General features: G+C 49.1%; 1 long non-coding RNA gene across 1 annotated transcript; it reads left to right on the top strand.

The window, feature by feature from the left end:
- The first annotated feature begins 16,770 nt into the window (after positions 1-16,770).
- On the top strand, positions 16,771-19,772 carry LOC109745240 (uncharacterized). The gene is made up of 4 exons (XR_012189182.1): positions 16,771-17,476; positions 17,548-17,622; positions 18,988-19,060; positions 19,300-19,772. It is a non-coding gene; the product is annotated as an uncharacterized lncRNA (long non-coding RNA).
- Positions 19,773-20,068: the final 296 nt, after the last annotated feature.

Genomic DNA, 20,068 nt, shown 5'->3' with positions numbered 1-20,068 from the left:
GTTCTATCGACGACTGCAGTCGCTCGACAACGGGTGTCGAGTCCCTCGCCACCTTGGCTTTCTTGTTGCCATCAGGATGCCCTTCTGTCGCCGCCGAGACAGGCGTGTCCGGGTTGCAGACTGTTGGGTAACGCAGTAATTTCAAAAAAAAATCCTACGCACACGCAAGATCCATCTAGGTGATGCATAGCAACGAGAGGGGAGAGTGTTGTCCACGTACCCTCGTAGACCGAAAGCGGAAGCGTTATGACAACACGGTTGATGTAGTCATACGTCTTCACGATCCGACAGTAAGGGCATCTTTTGCCCTAGGGTTTTGATGATGATGACAACACACGTGGACTAATCGTGCACCATAGTTTTCTCAGGTACACTTTGTGTGGCGCAAGACGGTTAGGTTTTCCCTCTATGCAGAAAAGATCGAAGACGGAGTTCCCGACGTTTTTATTTCCTTTGGTCGTAGGATACCCGTACTATTAAGAGGGAATCCACATCGGAAGGTATTGGGTGAATCCTTCACGTACACATTCTCTGCACCCACCATATACCCTCCGTTCGAGGAGAGAGAGGTTCCCCATCCTCTATTCTGTGCAGTCCTACTCTTGGCGGTTGTACCGCTTCATTGAGCGGTTGTACCGTTGGCCGGTAGTTCCGGTCTTACCACCGCCCCTAGTACCGCTCAGGGGTGACTCCCTTCTGTACCAGGTGCGGTGGTAGACCGGTGGTGGAACGGTAGTTCCGGTTTTTTTTGATAAACCGGTACTACCGGTGTTCAGGGCGGTAGTACCGCCTCGGACCCCACCGCCCAGGAACTGCTGGCCCAGCGGTAGTTCCGGTCCAACCTCCGCTCCAACTACCGGTCTGAGGGGTTTACTTTCTGTATGTCGCCCGGTAGTTGAGCGGTGGTTGTGTGGTAGTTCCGGTTTGTTCCGATAAACCGGTACTACCGGGTGCGCCACCGGTTGTACCGCTCCTATGCGTTTCTGCACATAACGGTTGGATCTTGGGGGGCCTATTTAAGGAGGTGCTTCTCCTACCTCCCACCTACCTCTTGCCTCTCTCTCTCCTCCATTACTGCCATTAAAGCTCTCTTGCCCGATCTCTCTCTCTAGCTACTCAAACTCGTTGATTTGCTAGGGATTGAAGGAGGAGACCTAGATCTACACTTCCACCAAAGGATATTTGATTCCCCCATACTTTCTTGTGTGGATTTTGTTACTCTTGGGTCCTTGGGCGCCCTAGACGGAAGAGGTCACTTCAGAGCCACATTTCATTGTGGTGAAGCTCCGGGGTTTTGTTGGGAGCCTCCAATTAAGTTGTGGAGAGAGCCTCAACCTTGTTAGTAAAGGTCTGGTTGCCGCCTTCAAGGGCACCAATAGTGGAATCATGGCATCTCGCATTGTGTGAGGGCGTGAGGAGAATACGGTGGCCCTAGTGGCTTCTTGGGGAGCATTGTGCCTCCACACCGCTCCAACGGAGACGTTCTTCCCGTTAAAAGGAAGTAACTTCGGTAACACATCCTCGTCTTCACCGGCTCCACTCTTGGTTATCTTGTCCCTTTACTTGTGCAAGCTTATTTGTGTTTTCTCCCTTGCTTGCTTTTGTGCTTGTTGTTGTTGGATCATATAGGTTGTCCACCTAGTTGCATATCTAGACAACCTACTTTGATGCAAAGTTTAAATTGGTAAAGAAAAGCTAAAAATTGTTAGTTGCCTATTCACCCCCCTCTAGTCAACTACATCGATCCTTTCAATTGGTATCAGAGCCTTGTCTCTTTTTTAAGGACTTTGCCGTCCGAAGAGTATGGTTGACATCGTAGACGGTGTGGAGGAGCACTCCGGTGTGAAATCCGGTCTCGTCTACGGCCGATGGGGGAACCACGGTCTCTCGTGAGGAATTCAATGTGGCTTTGGACACATTGAAAACCTCCATGACGACCGAGGTTGAAAGCATTGTTTAATAAATTCATAGTAGGGCTTAAATTATCCACCGCACCGTTGAAAGTGGGTGATCCCACCAACAAGGTGACGGATGCTAACTCCGACAAGGGGGAAGCTACTAGTGAAAAGGCTCCTTCTTCTAGTGGCAAAAATGGCACCGACATCTTTGCCCATGTGGAACCTCCACTTGTTTATGGTGGACCGATTCCCTCCACTCATTTAAATCATGCCGGTCCTCCCCCTAAGATTGTGAAAAATGAGGACTTTGATTCTTGGGTTTATCTCTTTAAGCGTCATTTAAATCATGTGAATACTAATCTTTGGAGAATCATTGAAGAAGGTTTCTATCCGCATGACGGAAGCAACTTCACTCCTAGAGAAGCCGCGGATAATCAAGTCAATGAGAATGCTCTCTTCATCATCCAAGATGCAATTCCACCCGAAGATCTTCCTCATCTTTGGCCCTTCGCCATGGCCAAGGATGCATGGCACCATGTCGTTTCCCTCTACAGGGGAAGCGCTAGCATTCAACGCTCCAACTATGAAGTGGTGCAAGATGAAGCCGATGAGTTTGCAATGAAAGAAGATGAAGAACCTCATGAGCTTTATTGGAGAATAACCAAACTCGCGGTCTCAGTCCGAGATCATGGGAGCAAGGACACGGATGAAAATTGGATCAAGCACAAATTCCTCAAGGCAATGATGCCTTACCACAAGGCCATGTCCTCCGTCATTCATCAAAGGCCGGACTTCCACACCTTGTCCTCTAGTGAAGTGTTGGATGAGTTTGTGGCTATGAGCATCTTGGACAAGACCGCCGACAATGCGGTGCTACGTTCTCAAAGAGCAAAGAAGCCCAACCTTGCTTTGAAGGCCAAGGTTAGTGTGGAAGAAGAGGACGAAGAGGAAGAAGAAGAGAGCAAACCCGAAGATACAAAGTATGCTTATCATGAACACATGGCTCTCGCTTCAAGGCAATTTTGGAGCAAGAAGAACACAAGGCCCAACTTCAACAAGAACAACTCAAGTGGCGCGAAGGTCAAGCAACGTGTGAGGACTTGCTATAAAATGTGAGCCACTTTGTTGCGGAATGTCCTTGTGAGAAGAGGGAAGACAATGGTGGCAAGCTCATCCGAAAAGACAAGGCCAAGTCTTTCCCCAAAAAGAGCAACTTCACCAAGAAGACTCCTCCCAAGGGGTTGGTGGTACAAGAAAAGTACAATGAGGATGATGATGATGATGGTGAGTCGGTTGCCATGGCCTCCGTTGCCATTGCGTCAACTCCACGGGTGTCTCTCTGCGACTCACCCAATGAGAGCATCACCGCCAAGTGCCTCATGGCTAAAGCCACCAACAAGGTAACCCCCAACATCAAAACCACCATCATTAATAATCCTTCTTTCACGGATTGCATTGATGAACATGAGGGATCTAATGTGGAGGAGAATAAGTTTGAGTCTTTTACGAGTAAACTCAAGGGTAAATCCAAGAAGCACTTCGTTGCTCTCTTGGAACAACTTGGTGAAGCCAATGACATGATCGAGGCTCACGAAGATACCACCTCTAAGATGGAGGGACATAGTCGTGACTATGCCGATGAGATTTCGGATCTTTCCAATGCTCTTGAGGAAGAGCGAGGTCTTCGTTTGGCTCTTGAGGAGCCACACAACGATGATCACGCTAAATTAAAGAAAGATCTTGATCATGCTCTTGTTGTCTCTCGTGTGCTAACCTCCGAGAAGGCCAAGCTTGGGGTTGATCTTGCTAGACTCAAAGAGGAGTTTGACTTACTTGACAAGGCTCACAAGGTCTTGAAGGGTGCTCATGCTAGCCTCAAAGAGTCTCATGATCAACTTCAAGTAAAGCTAACCAAGGAGAAAGCCAGATTTCCTCATATGGTCTTAATTGATAATGCAAATGCTACTAACCCGTGTTGTGAGCATGTGCATCTTGTTGAGGAGAATGCTAAGTTGAAGGAGAAACTTGAGAAAGGCCTTGTGTCGTGCATAAAAGGAGAGAAGAACCTCAATGACCTTTTGAGCAATCAAAAGGAAGTTGTGGCCAAGGAAGGAATTGGGTTCACACCCAAGTCCAAGAACAAGAAGAAGGATGACAAGGCCAAACGACCTCCCCCTCTCAAGCAAACTTTTGTGAAGGAGGGAGAGGGTGCTTCTAAGAAGAAGAAGAACAACAATGTGAAGGGTAGTGATGCTAAGAAGAGCAATGTTGCCCCTCCTAACAAAGCCGGCGACTTTAACCCTTCCTATGTGTTATGCCGTGCTAGTGATGGACATGTTTATGCCAAATTTGTTGGTTCTTCTTATGAGTACATTGAATGGTCTATTTGGGTTCCTAAGACCCTTGTTACTAACATCAAAGGACCCATTACAAAATGGGTACCTAAAACCAAGCATTGATTTCTTGTAGGTGTTTGCTTCTGGTGGGGGATCATGGTTGCTCGATAGTGGAGCCACTAACCATATGACTGGAAGCAAGGACTTGGTGGTGGACGTTCACAAGATTCCATCTATGCCCACCAATGTCGAGTGGGGTGATGCCTCGTCCTCTAAGGTATTGGGACTTGGCAAGGTTGTCATTTCTCATGATCTCATGATCGAGAAGGTCATGCTTGTTGAGTCCCTTGCATACAATTTACTTTCAGTTCGACAACTTGCACTCATGGGCTTTGCCACTTTCTTTGATGTTGATACCGTGGCCCTCTTGTGGAGCAAGACTCTTAAAGTAGCCTTTGTTGGGCATGTTAAGAACGGTCTCTATGTGATTAACTTTTCAGAGCAACCCACTAAGACCGCGACATGCCTAATGGCTAAAGTTGACGTGGGATGGCTTTGGCATCGCCGTTTAGCCCATGCCAATATGAGATCTTTGCAAAGTATTCTCAAGGGGGGCCATGTCCGTGGACTAACAAATGTTAGTTTTGCTAAAGATCGTGCTTGCAGTGCTTGTATCGAAGGAAAGCTACATGAAAAGGCTCACCCTCCCACGACTATCATCTACTCGAAGAGGCCTTTGGAGCTCCTTCACTTGGGTCTCTTTGGGCCTCCATCCTTTGATAGTCTTGGGGGTAGAAAGTATTGCTTGGTGATTGTGGATGATTATTCAAGATACACTTGGGTATACTTCTTCAAGAGGAAGAGCGAGACCCAACAAACCGTCATTGACTTTGCAAATAAAGCTCAACGTCAACACAATGCAAAGATCTTGACGATAAGAAGTGACAACGGCACCGAGTTCAAGAACTACACCTTGGATGAGTTTCTTAGTGATGAGGGGATCAAGCATCAATACTCCGCACCATACACCCCTCAACAAAATGGTGTTGCGGAAAGGAAGAACCGGACGTTGATGGATGCGGCAAGGACCATGATGGCGGAGTTCAAGTCTCCATACAACTTTTGGGCCGAAGCCATCAACACCGCGTGTCATGCATCAAATCGACTCTATCTCCGCAAAGGCTTGAACAAGACTCCATATGAGATACTCACCGGTAACAAGCCCAACCTCAAGTACTTTCGGGTGTTCGGGTGTAAGTGTTTCATTCTCAAGAAAGGTGTTCGTTTGTCTAAATTTGAGGCTAGAGCTTATGAGGGCATATTTGTTGGTTATGCTACAAACTCTCATGCTTACCATGTCCTCAATAAGTCCACGGGACTTATTGAGGAGACGTGTAACGTGGAGTTTGATGAGAATAATGGCTCCCAAGTGGAGCAAAGTGGGACTTGTGATGTAGGTGATGAAATTCCTCCTCAAGCCATAAGAAGAATGGGAGTTGGTTTTATCCTACCCATTGAGGAACCCCTTGTGGCCGAAGGAGAAGGACAATGCTCCACTCAAGTGGAGGCATCACCAACCCAAGGCCCACACGCTTCCGAAGAACAAAGTGAAGGCCCTCAACCTCATGAACAAGACCAAAGGCAAGATCAATTTCAAGACGGTGTTGAAACACCAAGTGATGCCCAAGGTCAAGTTCTCTCCTCCGAGCAAGTTCAAGATCAAGAGCTTCCTCAAGATCAAGAACAAGCTCAAGATGGCGCTCAAGATGATCAAGTGACCGCTCCTCGACTCACCCCCGAGGAGGAATTGGAGCGTCGTGCCGCCAAGATTGCATCCAAGCTCTCCACCAAGGGTCATCTCATGAAGAATGTGCTTGGAAGCATTCAAAAGGGGGTAAGCACTCGTAGACAATTGGCAAACTATTGTGAACATCACGCGTTTGTCTCTTGTGTTGAACCTCAAAAGGTCTATGAGGCGCTCGAAGATCCGGATTGGCTCAATGCCATGCATGAAGAACTCAACAACTTCGAGTACAACAATGTGTGGAGATTGGTGCCAAGGCCAACGGGGAACCACAATGTCATTGGAACCAAGTGGATATTCAAGAACAAGCAAGATTCTCATGGGACCATCGTTCGCAACAAGGCAAGATTGGTAGTACAAGGCTACTCCCAAGTCGAGGGCATCGACTACGGTGAAACCTTTGCTCCCGTTGCTCGCCTTGAATCCATTCGTTTGTTGATTGCTTATGCTTCCCATCATAACTTTAAGTTACAACAAATGGATGTGAAGAGTGCTTTTCTTAATGGTCCTATTAATGAGTTGGTATTTGTCAAGCAACCCCCCGGGTTCGAGGATCCCTACTTCCCCGATCATGTGTATCAAATCGATAAGGCACTCTATGGCCTTAAACAAGCCCAACGTGCGTGGTATGACCACCTTACCGAGTTGTTGCAAGATCGTGGATTTGAAGTTAGGAAAATTGACCCCACTATTTTTACTAAGAAGGTCAAAGGGGAGTTGTTTGTGTGCCAACTATATGTTGATGATATTATCTTTGGTTCCCCTAACAAATCTTTCAATGAGGAATTTGCCACTCTCATGACCTCAAAGTTCAAGATGTCTTTGATGGGAGAGTTGAAGTTCTTTCTTGGGTTCGAAATCAAGCAAAGAAGAGAAGGAACCTTCATCAACCAAGCCAAATATACTCAAGACATGCTCAAGAGATTCAAGCTAAGTTATGTCAAGCCGGCTTCCACTCCAATGCCCCTCAAATGCCAACTTGACATAGATCCTAATGGTAAAGCGGTGGATCAAAAGGTATATCGCTCCATGATTGGCTCCTTGCTTTACCTTTGTGCATCTAGACCGGATATCATGTTGAGTGTGGGAATTTGTGCACGATTTCAAGCCGCACCTAAGGAAAGCCACTTTGTGGCGGTCAAGCGAATCTTTCGGTATTTGGCTCATACCCTAAACTTTGGCTTATGGTACCCAAGAGGATCCAACTTCAAGCTTATGGGCTATTCGGACTCCGATTGGGCGGGAGACAAAGTGGATAGGAAGTCCACTTCCGGAGGGTGCCAATTTCTTGGTTGCTCTTTGGTAAGTTGGTCTTCCAAGAAGCAAAGTTGTGTGTCTCTCTCGTCCACCGAAGCGGAGTATGTGGCCGCTGGGAGTTGTTGTGCACAACTTCTTTGGATGAGGCAAACTTTAAAGGATTACGGTGTCACTTGTGACAAAGTGCCTCTTTGGTGTGATAATGAAAGTGCCATCAAGATTTCTCTCAACCCGGTGCAACACTTCAAGACGAAGCATATTGAGATTCGGTATCACTTCATCCGGGATCACATTAGGCGAGGGGAGATCGAGCTCAACTACGTTAACACTCATGATAACCTTGCAGATATTTTCACGAAGCCCTTGGATGAAGCAAGATTTTGCGAGTTAAGGCATGAGCTAAATATCATTGATTCGAGCAATGTTGCTTGAACCTTTGCACACCCCACCATACTCAACATGATGTCTTGCTCTTGGTGTAGGCATGGAAATAGGGGTGCATTGTTCTCTCAATGAACTCTTCCTCCCCCCATTATGCATAAATTGATCAATTCTTTCACATTAGCCATTGTTGATGGTACTTGTGATTCAAAGACAAGTTTTTGGTCATGGGCCCAAGGATAATTCTTCGCGGTGCCATACCCTTTTAACTCAAACATAGGTGTCTCTGGCCACCGCCCTTGAGCTTAGGTGTTTTTCCTTGTTGTGTGTTTCTTTTTGCCTGGCTCTTTTCGGTCTCCTAGATGTTTGAATTCTCTAAAGAGTGGTTTTTCTTGTTTGCTTCTTGCACCCTTGAGAGTCTTCTTCATCATACTTCAGTGTCTTCATTCCATCCTAAGCCTCCTCATCCCTAGCCATCTTTTCCAAATGTACACAAGTTTGATATCCTTTTGTGCTTGGGCTGTTGCAACCTGCGGTACAACCGGTGGTCAGACCGGTTCTTCCGGTCTTCCCTTCTGTTGTACAGTCTCAGCGGTACTTTCGGTCCTGCATGAGCGGTTCTACCGCTCCTGCCTGTACCTGTATCTCTGACCGGTACTGCCGGTGCTTAGACGCGGTACTACCGCTGTTTCTGGAGTGGAAGTACCGCTCTCAACCACCAGGTAGCTACAGGACCGGTACTACCGCTCCTAGGAGCGGTACTACCGGCTGACATCTGGGGCTTATATAAGGGGAGCGGGCAGAAGGGGTTTTTTCTTTTCCCCTTCGTGCTTGTCCCTCCTCTTATCCCTAGCCGCCGGTTGCTTCGTCCTTCGCCCCGGAGCGCCCTCAGGCCCTCCGGATCGGTCGGCCCTTCATCGGATCCGCTCCGTGGAGGCCGCCTCCTCTTCGATCTCTTCCATGGATACCGGTAATGCCCTATTCTTCTCCTTCTTAGGGTTCCTCATTTTGAATCCAACTCTAGGGCATTGCTTGCATTCCCACATTTTTGGCCAAATGGTTGAGAGATCCGTATAGCCTCCTTATGTTTCCTGTGCGTATGTAGAGATAGGAATATGGCATATAGATTCGAGAACGGGCGGTTCCCGTTCTTCCAGTCGGTGGTTTCGCTCTCAGCGGTACTACCGCTCCTTGCGAGCGGTACTACCGCTCGAGCGGTACTACCGGTGGTCCAACCGGAACAACCGGTTTCTCTGAACCTATGTACACTGTTTCTCTTCTACCCACTTACATGAGACATATTACTCTGATTTTGTGTACATTCCTCTCATCTTTGCTCGGGTTTCTGTGTGCTCTCTGTGTGCGTCTGCAGGTGGTTCTAGTTCCTGTGCTGCTCGGAAGCCTCAAAACTCCAAGAAGAGGGCCCGTAGGGGCAAACCTTCGGATGACAACGAGGACTCTTATGAGGTGGTGATTCCTACCAAGGCCACTCGTCGGGAGAAGTCTGCTGCTGCCAAGCAACATGTTGCGGTGCCCATGCACAAATGGAAGATGTCGGACTAGCAAAAGTTTCATTTCCAGGATCCCTACACTATTGCACCGAATCCCCGTTGGAACAACCCTCAGTTCTGAAATGAGTTACAGATGAGGATTGTGTCAGAAGTGTTCGAGCATCACAAGAACAAGTTCACCCTGATGTGGTCCATTGACATCGATCATTGGAGGAACCACCCTGATTACTTTGGAGAAGCTCTGGCGACCTGTGAAGAGTTTGATTTGATCAAGCTCATGACCGTGAATTGTGATTTTGATGTGCAGCTCGTCCATCAGTTCTATGCTACAGTCCACTTCGGCTCTGATGAGGAACGCCACCTCTCCTTTATGTGCCGTGATGAGTTCTTTCATGTCCCATGGAGAGCTTTCTGCAATGCTATTGGTTATGAGGATACCGGGATTGAGGGTCAAGGTGGCATCCGTCCTCACGACCGTGCTCACCCCATCGACAAGGTGAAGCTTGCCCCTCTATACATCCCTGGACATGGCATTGTGGGCAAGTCCAATGATCTTCTACCAGTCTATGACATTATGCATCGTGTGTTCCGTTGTGTGCTGCTTCCCAAGGTTGGGAATCAAGATGATATCTATGGTTATCTGGTGGATTTGCTTGTGGCCATGAAGACCAAGAGGGGATCCGGTGCCACATTTGATGTCTCCAAGTGGCTATGGGAGGAGATGTACAATATGGTGTTGTACCGCAAGGTACCAATATATGCTCCTTTTGTGATGTAGTTTCTGAGCATCGTTTGGGCAATCCGTAGGCCAGGAGAGCCTCTCACCACCCTTGCCAACCTCACGGAGCATGAGGTCAAGGAGCTAAGGAAAAGAAGCATAAGACCCCTCGCTTTGCTTCAGGCAATCAGGAGGATGTGTTTGCTACCTCGGACGACGAGGACTTTGAGCTAGAGCCTGGGGTCCAGCCCTCGTGGGTTGAGAAGCTGACTTCAAAGATCAAGAAGACCTTTTGCCTACAGACTCACATTCAAAAGAAGCTCTACAAGGCCCATGTTGCTGAGAAGATGGCGCGTCGCCGGCAGATTTAGTTGATGAGGCACCTCAATGTGCCAGATGTGAAGAGTGGCTCCGAGAAGACCACCACTCCTGAAGATACATGGTGCTTGGAGAACTGCCAGTGGTCTGATGAAGCACTTGCTTCTTCCTCTGTCCGTGTTCCTGAGGCAGCTACTGCGAGGTCTGAGGAGTCTGAGGAGTACGATGAGGCTCAGGATCATGACGATGATGTTGATGATGATGCGTCTGACAGCTCTACGGCTACTGGCGAGGAGATCTACTGAGCCCCGGGACGCTAGCTTCGCTCTTTTTCTTTTTGGTGTCTTGATGCCAAAGGGGGAGAGAGCTCCATTAGGTCACGGGAGTTGCATGGGTGGTTATTTGCTATTTGCAATTGGTCTTTCTAGTTTATTTTCTTGCTCTTTCTAGTGTCCTATGTTTCTAGTGCTCTATGGACTTATTCTATATTGTTGATCTCGTGTATGGTGTAAGACATGTGTCGTTCTATTTATCTATGCACTCTTCTACTGCTCTATGGTTATTGCGGTTGTTTTGCTGTCTCCGGTTGGTCTATAAAATCCAGGGGGAGCATTCCCTAGTGTGCGCACTTTGCATTCCAAAAGCAAACTCTAAATAGTGCTCACACTCAGGGGGGGCCCTCCGTTATTTTTTAGAACTACCGGACTAATCATGTGGTTGTCATCATCCACCAAAAAGGGGGAGATTGTAAGGGCATCTTTTGCCCTAGGGTTTTGGTGATGATGACAACACACGTGGACTAATCGTGCGCCATAGTTTTCTCAGGTACACTTTGTGTGGCGCAAGACGGTTAGGTTTTCCCTCTATGCGGAAAAGATCGAAGACGGAGTTTCCGACGTTTTTGTTTCCTTTGGTCATAGGATATCCATACTATTAAGAGGGAATCCACATCGGAAGGTATTGCGTGAATCCTTCACGTACACATTCTCTGCACCCACCATATACCCTCCGTTCGAGGAGAGAGAGGTTCCCCATCCTCTGTTCTGTGCAGTCCTGCTCTTGGCGGTTGTACCGCTTCATTGAGCGGTTGTACCGCTGGCCGGTAGTTCTGTCTTACCACCACCCCTAGTACCGCTCAGGGGTGACTCCCTTCTCCAGGTGCGGTGGTAGACCGGTGGTGGAACGGTAGTTCCGGTTTTTCTTGATAAACCGGTACTACCGGTGTTCAGGGTGGTAGTACCGCCTCGGACCCCACCGCCCAGGAACTGCTGGCCCAGCGGTAGTTCCGGTCCAACCTCTGCTCCAACTACCGGCCTGAGGGGTTTACTTTCTGTATGTGGCCCGGTAGTTGAGCGGTGGTTGTGCGTTAGTTCCGGTTTGTTTCGATAAACCGGTACTACTGGGTGCGCCACCGGTTGTACCGCTCCTATGCGTTTCTGCACATAACGGTTGGATCTTGGGGGGCCTATTTAAGGAGGTGATTCTCCTACCTCCCACCTACCTCTTGCCTCTCTCTCTCCTCCATTACTGCCATTAAAGCTCTCTTGCCCGATCTCTCTCTCTAGCCACTCAAACTCGTTGATTTGCTAGGGATTGAAGGAGGAGACCTAGATATACACTTCCACCAAAGGATATTTGATTCCCCCATACTTTCTTGTGTGGATTTTGTTACTCTTGGGTGCTTGGGAGACCTAGACGGAAGAGGTCACTTCGGAGCCACATTCCATTGTGGTGAAGCTCCGGGGTTTCGTTGGGAGCCTCCAATTAAGTTGTGGAGAGAGCCTCAACCTTGTTTGTAAAGGTCCGGTTGCCGCCTTCAAGGGAACCAATAGTGGAATCACGGCATCTCGCATTGTGTGAGGGCGTGAGGAGAATACGGTGGCCCTAGTGGCTTCTTGGGGAGCATTGTGCCTCCACACCGCTCCAACAGAGACGTACTTCCCGTTAAAAGGAAGGAACTTCGGTAACACATCCTCGTCTTCACCGGCTCCACTCTTGGTTATCTTGTCCCTTTACTTGTGCAAGCTTATTTGTATTTTCTCCCTTGCTTGCTTGTGTGCTTGTTGTTGTTGCATCATATAGGTTGTCCACCTAGTTGCATATCTAGACAACCTACTTTGATGCAAAGTTTAAATCAGTAAAGAAAAGCTAAAAATTGTTAGTTTCCTATTCACCCCCCCCTCTAGTCAATTATATCGTTCATTTCACCGACCAATCCTAACACCGAAGGTACGGCACCTCCGCGATCTGCACACGTTCTGCTCGGTGACGTCCCACGAACTCTAGATCCAGCTGAGGTCAAGGGAGAGTTTCGTCAGCACGGCGGCGTGATGACGGTGATGATGAAGTTACCGTCGCAGGGCTTCGCCTAAGCACTACAACGATATGACCGAGGTGGAAATCTGTGGAGGGGGGCACCGCACACGGCTAAACAATCAACTTGTGTGTCTATGGGGTGCCCCCTCCCCCGTATATAAAGGAGGGGAGGGCCGGCCCTCTCATGGCGCGCCCAAGGGGGAAGTCCTACTCCCGGTGGGAGTAGGATTCTCTCCCTTCCCTAGTTGGAGTAGGAGAAGAAGGAAGAGGGAGAGAGAGGGAAGGAAAAGGGGGCCGGCCCCCACCCAATTCGTATTGGGCTTGGGGGGGCGCGCCCTCCACCTGGCCGCCTCGTCCTCTCTCCCACTAAGGCCCAATAAGGCCCATTGACTCCCCGGGGGGTTCCGGTAACCCCCCGGTACTCCAGTAAATGCCCGAACTCACCCGGAACCATTCCAATGTCCAAACATAGCATTCCAATATATCGATCTTTATGTCTCGACCATTTCGAGACTCCTTGTCATGTCCGTGATCACATCCGGGGCTCCGAACAACCTTCGGTACATCAAAACACATAAACTCATAATACCGATCATCATCGAACGTTAAGCGTGCGGACCCTACGGGTTCGAGAACTATGTAGACATGACCGAGACTCATCTCCGGTAAATAACCAATAGCGGAACCTGGATGCTCATATTGGTTCCTACATATTCTACGAAGATCTTTATCGGTCAAATCGCATAACAACATACGTTGTTCCCTTTGTCATCGGTATGTTACTTGTCCGAGATTCGCTCGTCGGTATCTCAATACCTAGTTCAATCTCGTTACCGGTAAGTCTCTTTACTCGTTCCGTAATGCATCATCCCGTAACTAACTCATTAGTCACATTGCTTGCAAGGCTTATAGTGATGTGCATTACCGAGAGGGCCCAGAGATACCTCTCCGACAATCGGAGTGACAAATCCTAATCTTGATCTATGCCAACTCAACAGACACCATCGGAAACACCTGTAGAGCATCTTTATAGTCACCCAGTTACGTTGTGACGTTTGATAGCACACTAAGTGTTCCTCCGGTATTCGTGAGTTGCATAATCTCATAGTCATAGGAACATGTATAAGTTATGAAGAAAGCAATAGCAATAAACTAAACGATCATAGTGCTAAGCTAACGGATGGGTCAAGTCAATCACATCATTCTCTAATGATGTGATCCCATTCATCAAATGACAACTCTTTGCCCATGGCTAGGAAACTTAACCATCTTTGATTAACGAGCTAGTCAAGTAGAGGCATGCTAGTGACACTCTGTTTGTCTATGTATTCACACATGTACTAAGTTTCCGGTTTATACAATTCTAGCATGAATAATAAACATTTATCATGATATAAGGAAATATAAATAACAACTTTATTATTGCTCTAGGGCATATTTCCTTCACAGACACCGTCCTTGGTCTTGGCGAGAGTGAGACAACACTATGTCCATTTCTCGCACGACTCAAACCTGGTGAAGACGTGAAGGAACTTGAACTCGAGGTCATTGTTGTCCTGGCAAAACATGTCGAACATTCGGACCATCTACACAGACGAAGAACAAGTGTCGGCAAAGTACACGGCAAAGAGCTGGGCCGGCGAGCCATGGACATACCTGACGCTCGACGTTGGCGCCGCTCTCCAGGCGAGCAATGACCTCGTCCTAAATCCCATGACACTAGTTGCAGACCTACTGGATGGTCGCCCAATGGTTGGCCATGGCCTTCTCGTCGCGATCCATGTGGATGTTGGCGAACTCGGGGTCGACCATCTTGGGCTCGTCGAAGGCCGTCTTGACCCTTCTCCAGTAGGTCTCGGCATTCTGATTCGCGCCAGTAATCGGATCGATGCCGACGGTCTTCCATGCTTCAGCGAGGCACTCGTCTTCCTTTGGCGTCCACTTGACGTGAGGCTCGCCGGGCCTGGCATTGGACGACCGCCTCTTCCTTCTCAGTTTGGTTGTTGGCTCCACCGATTCTCCTCTTCCACCTCCCCCTCGACATGGTCGTGCTCGACGTCCTCCATCTCGCCGGCAGTGTCCAGTGTTTCGTCTTGCGTGCAGAACCCGAAGCACAAAGCGGCGGCGGCTAAGCCGTTCGTTATGATATCGTTCATCTCGGCGTCGGTGCTGCTGAACTATGGCGCCAAGCTTGGGGCAAAGGGTAGGGGTCCACGGTGCAGAGTCGGCGCGGGCGAGCTTGAGTATGTCGGCGAGTAGCCGTACTGGGTGTTGAGGCCGGCGGTGAACATGAAGGGCGTGCGCAAGTTGGGGTTGATGAAGACGGAGGGGGGGGCGGCGCAGAGCAATGCAGGAACGTGATGTTGGGGTTGAAGCCGTCGAGCGCGTCACCGCCGGCGTAGTCAGGCGAGGACGAGTACCCCCACACTGGTGGCGAGAAGTTGGCCAGCGACGCGACGCTTTGCTGGCTACTGGCCTGCCTGTTGAGGCGAAGGAGCTGGCGCTCGTTCGCCATGGCCGCGCCGAGACACCTCCTCCTCGCTACGTCCCTGGCCTTCTTGATGTTGACCCAGTTTCACCGATCGTTGGTGACCGCCGCCCGGCGATCCACGTCGGCCTTCCACTAGGCGTTCATCAAGCCCGGGAGCCTTGGCATTGGCGCCCTTGGCTTCCTCAACTTTGGCTGGGCAGGATCGGTGGTTATACGAGAGGCCACGTACTTCTTCCGCGACATGGCGGGCGGATCTAGGGAGAATGGCGGGAGCTACGGGCGAGATGGGGGTTGGTGGGGAGGAAAAGGGGGGAAGCGAAAAACAGCGAGAAAATCGGCCGTGTCACCGACAGTGCAGGTCCACACGCCTTTTCGCTTCAGCCGGTGCCCCCAGGTGCCCCCGGTGCGCTGGGTTCGGCTTGGGTTCGCCGGATGTAATTTCGGCCCAAACCGGTGAGAAACAAGGATCTGGGGGCCCAACTAGGAGATTTTCGTTTGCCCGACGGAAAAAAGGTGCCTGGGGGCGGTTGGAGATGCTCTAACTCCTCAAAACGGCGGCGAGGGCTGTGCGCGGCTAGTGCGAGGTGGGTCCTGCAATGGGTGGATCTGCTGGTGGCGGCTGTCGCCTTGTGGCAGGGCGCAGGGGGCGCAGCGCATCGCCGGGAGGGTCGTGTGCGTGCTGCAGGTTGTGCGGGGATCCTCATCGGGCAGCGGTTGCTGCCCCTGGTCGGGGATCTGCTCTTTTATGGGTCTGTTGGCACCATGGTGGGAGCTCGGCGGTTGTAGGGGTCGTCAGTGCGGTTGCGGCAACTTTGGTGATGGCGGTTGGCGTTCAACGGCGAGCTGCGAACGGAGGTGCGACCTTCCTTTGGGTATGTGCCGGCGGTGGCCGGCTGTACGCGCGACAGAGGTGACTATGACCCAGGGCTCATGCTTGGGTGGACCAGATCTGGCCCCGAGGCGGGTCGGGGTTGTCGCTTTGGGTATGTAAGACCGGGCTCGGTCCAGGTGGTGCCCGCGAGCGGTGAGGATACTCTCCTCCTTGGCACAATGGGCGATGGTGGTGGTCGTGGCATTGCTATGTCGACAGACGGATTGGCGCCTAAGGTTATGGACTTGGTGACGTATGAGCTCACTGGGCCAAAACTAGAGGGCTATGCTCGGCGGCGCCCCTTGGTTGTCACTGGGTCGTGTCCCTCCGGTCCACTGGGACTGGCTAGGGATATAGGTGTGGGTGACTCCTACCGTGGGTGCGTTAACCCATACTCAGTGGCTGAGTCGGACCAGGAGTGGATGGAGGTGTCTCTACTCTTCCTACTCTGGTTGGTGTGTTGTGAAGTGGGCAGTTGACGGTGTCTCAAGACATGGATGCTGAAGCAGCCACTACTAGGGAAAAACTTATAGGTAGACGCTTACTAGTAGCGTAGGTTTACACCCCTCGCTACTGCTACTTACTAGTAGCGCGGGTTTATAACCCCTGCTACTACTAAGTTGATAGTAGTAGTGCGGGTTTATAACCCTCGCTACTACTAAGTGATTTCCACCGTGCCTCTCGAGACCAGCCATAGTAGTAGCGCGGGTTATAAACCCACGCTGCTACTAAGTTGATAGTAGTAGCGCGGGTTATATACCCCACGCTACTATTAAGTGGTCTCCACCATGCACCCGGGACATGCCATAGTAGTAGCGTTGGGTTAGTGGGGGGGAATAAACCCAACGCTGCTGCTAAGTGATCTCCTTGCCGCCGCCACCTCCGCCTCTCACCCCTCCTCCGCCTTTGTCTCTGTGTTTCTCCTCCACTCCCCACGATTCCCCCAACCAACCCCATCGCCGCCGCCGCCGCCGACCTCCTCTCCCCCAACCCCACCGCCGGCGCCCCCCACCTCACCAGCAGCCACTGCCATGGACAGAGCCGCTGCCTCTCTCGGCGCCCGAAGCCCTAGCTCAGGCCGCCGCGACCCACCCGTTGCGTCCCACGTTCACGCGCGAGATCTGTCCCATAGCGATGCTCGATCCAGGCAGGCCCGAGGAAGGAGAGCAGTCGGCTCCCTTCCTCCTCTCCGGTGAGCCTGAGCGAGCACCCACTCCCCCCATGACCACAAATCCACCCCCGGTTCCTCCATCCTCCCTCCAGTCTCCGACGCTGTCGCCGCCCAGCCACGGAGTACCACCGCAACACCTGGTATGGCGCACCACGTCCACCCATCGCCGGTGACCTCCCACAGCTCCGACCCTAGCTGCCTCCTAGCACACTGCAGCTTCACCAGCCTCCCCCTCCCCACCTCCTCTGCACCGCCGCTGGACCAGCGTGCCGCGTTGCCCTCAGATCCGGCTTCCAGGAGCTGCCACGGTCGTTCAGCAAGTAGCAGTGCGTGCATCATTGGTGGTGCGTGCAGTCCGCATCCCCTTCGCATGCCTGCACTACGGTTCCCTGGTGTAGTTCAATGTTTGGCTCCGCCTCCCCCTGTTTGCAGCTCCTTTCAATTCTTTTGCAGCTCACTGAATATATTTTTGCAGTTCATTGTGAGAATCCATGGCGCTGGCCGCGCCGCACCTTTTCCTGCTTCTTCTCGTCTGAGGCGAGCACCAGCGGTACGTATCAGCCCTCTTCTCTATGGTGCTGGCTAGGTAAGAACTAGGGATCTGTGGCAGCAGCTCATAGATTAGAATTAGATTTGATAATTGGAGATGGATTCCTGAACCAATTTGCAAATTCATTGGTGATTTCAGTGCTTATACTTATTTGGTTTTGGTGCCTGGTCAAACCTTCTCTATGTTAGTTCCTTTGCTTAGCCAAATCAGTTAGGGATATAGCACATCCATGATGTTGCGAGGTGTTGATTGCCTTCTAGCAAAAATCTGGAGCGTTGGGTATCTCTGGCTGTAAACTGAATCTGGTTTAGTTAAAAACTGCACTGACAAATCTGGACAGCCAGCTTCTAGGTGAAAAACGAGTTAGTTATTCTCAGAATTTCGAGTTGCCCCTATATGAAATCTGTAAAGCAAGTTCCAAGCTTTCCGTAGAGTATTTATTTGCGTCGTTTGGATGTATGGTTTGAGAGCAGCCATCGTTTTAGTTTGTTGTCCCGAAAGTTAGTATCCTGAGCGCATTGTTTTCATATGCCAGTTTATGGCCTTGTAGAGGTTGTTTTAAAAAAAAGTTTCAATACGAATTTTGTAGAGGGTTTGTAGTATATTACAAGGCCGATTTCAGTTTCAGTTTGCTCCACCGCTGTGAAAGGTGGAGGAGCCTAGATTGCAAGGCCGATTTCAGTTTCAGTTTCGATCGAGCCTAGATTGCAAGGCCGATTTTAATCTAGCACTCTCCATGCAGCTCCTCAATAATTGTAGTCAATTGGTTGGACAATCTTCTTGTTTTCATCATTTTTTTTCTAGTTATATACGTAGTTGGCTGGGATTATAATGCTATCTTTGCTTACTGTTAACTGTCCAAATTGATGTAGAAAGATAAACAGTTGTTGATCGCTTCCAGAAACGTCAATTAGTAAGTGAAAATAGACGTTTGCGCCTACTTGTATTTTATAGCAGTTTCTGGGACTGTGACATGTTGGTCATCCTTCTGTGATTGGTTATATATGGATTATATATGTTAGGCCTGTGGAAAAGGACTGATGAATCCATAGCAAGAACTGAGAGGCTATATAATTTTGCAGGGGCGTACATGTTGGGGATTTCTTATTTGCGCGTCCATTCCTTAGTCGCCTTACGAGTTTATTGTTTGTTCCACTTAAAATGTCCACAACTTCTCTGAACTTTCAAAGACCACCTCCTTGTTGATGTGTCTGCGCCATATGATTGCAGAAAGCACCTGGGATATACTAAGCAGAGTGGTGCCTTAACAGCTTCTTGCATTTTGTTGCACTTGCATCTCAATAATTACACTAAAATCTGGTTTCTCTGGTTGCGCTACTGACATGTCTTTATATTTCTTGGCAGATTAACATATTCAAGTCAAGATGGTTAGGTTTGGGAAAAAGTTGACGGCCGGCCAAGTTCCAAAGTGGAGAGGGTACGATTCAGGGTTTTTTTCCACCTTGTACTGACCTGTATCATTGAGTTCTCTAAATATTCTGTCAACTGCTTTTGATGAAACTTATCTTGATTTCTTACCATGTTTACTGAACAAGAAGATGAAGAAACATTGCAATAATTGAACATTGCAATTGAGTGCCCATCTAATTGGTGTAAAAAATTTGCACACTTGGCTACCAATTTTTTAACATTGCATTGTTGATTCAATGTTTACAGTTACTATATAAACTACAAGCTGATGAAGAAGAAAGTAAAACAATATGGGCAGCAACTCCAACAGGGAGAGAAAGACCATCACCGTGTTCTCAAGGATTTCTCAAAGATGCTTGATGATCAGGTAATGCTAAGAGATGGATCTCTGCCAATTCATTACTTCATTCTCCCTGATCTGAGTTTAACCTGCAGACTTTAGCTTTTGTCTGGTGTGGACAGTGCAGTGACAGGGGTTGCAGCCTTGTGGGGTCTAATACATGTTTCTTACTGCAGCTTTAAGCTTCGCTGTCATCTAACTCTTTCTAGTTAATTTTTGTTATCTGTCTTTGAACCTATAAAAATGCTAACTCTTTCTAGTTAATTTTTGTTATCTGTCTTTGAACCTATAAAAATGGGTGATCTGTACACTTGTCATCTCCTACATTTGTTTCCTGAACATGTCTAAAGCTTTTATAAGAAATGCAGTTTTGAGCTCAGGCAATCGTAGGATGACTAGACACATACTACATATGATTTGAGATGTATATGTATGCTAATTGATGTTTTGAGGGGTGCTCATATACTTGCTCGGCAACATGGAAACTTTCACATTTGGTCTAGTTGTCTCTATGGGTCAGCGACTTAGCATACATGTTGTAATCAATTTTCACATTTGCTTCTCTGACAAGTAAGGTCTGTTTTCATTCATAGGTAGAAGATAGCAATAGAGTGGGAAGGTTTGTGCAGAGATCTTGAGGTTATCACAGATGCACACAATATGACACTGAATTGG

The sequence above is a fragment of the Aegilops tauschii genome, chromosome 7 (genome assembly GCF_002575655.3).
Source record: "Aegilops tauschii subsp. strangulata cultivar AL8/78 chromosome 7, Aet v6.0, whole genome shotgun sequence".
Classification (NCBI taxonomy): Eukaryota; Viridiplantae; Streptophyta; class Magnoliopsida; order Poales; family Poaceae; genus Aegilops; species Aegilops tauschii.
Note: the sequence above shows the minus strand (reverse complement) of the source record. Positions and strands in the feature narration are given on the sequence as shown.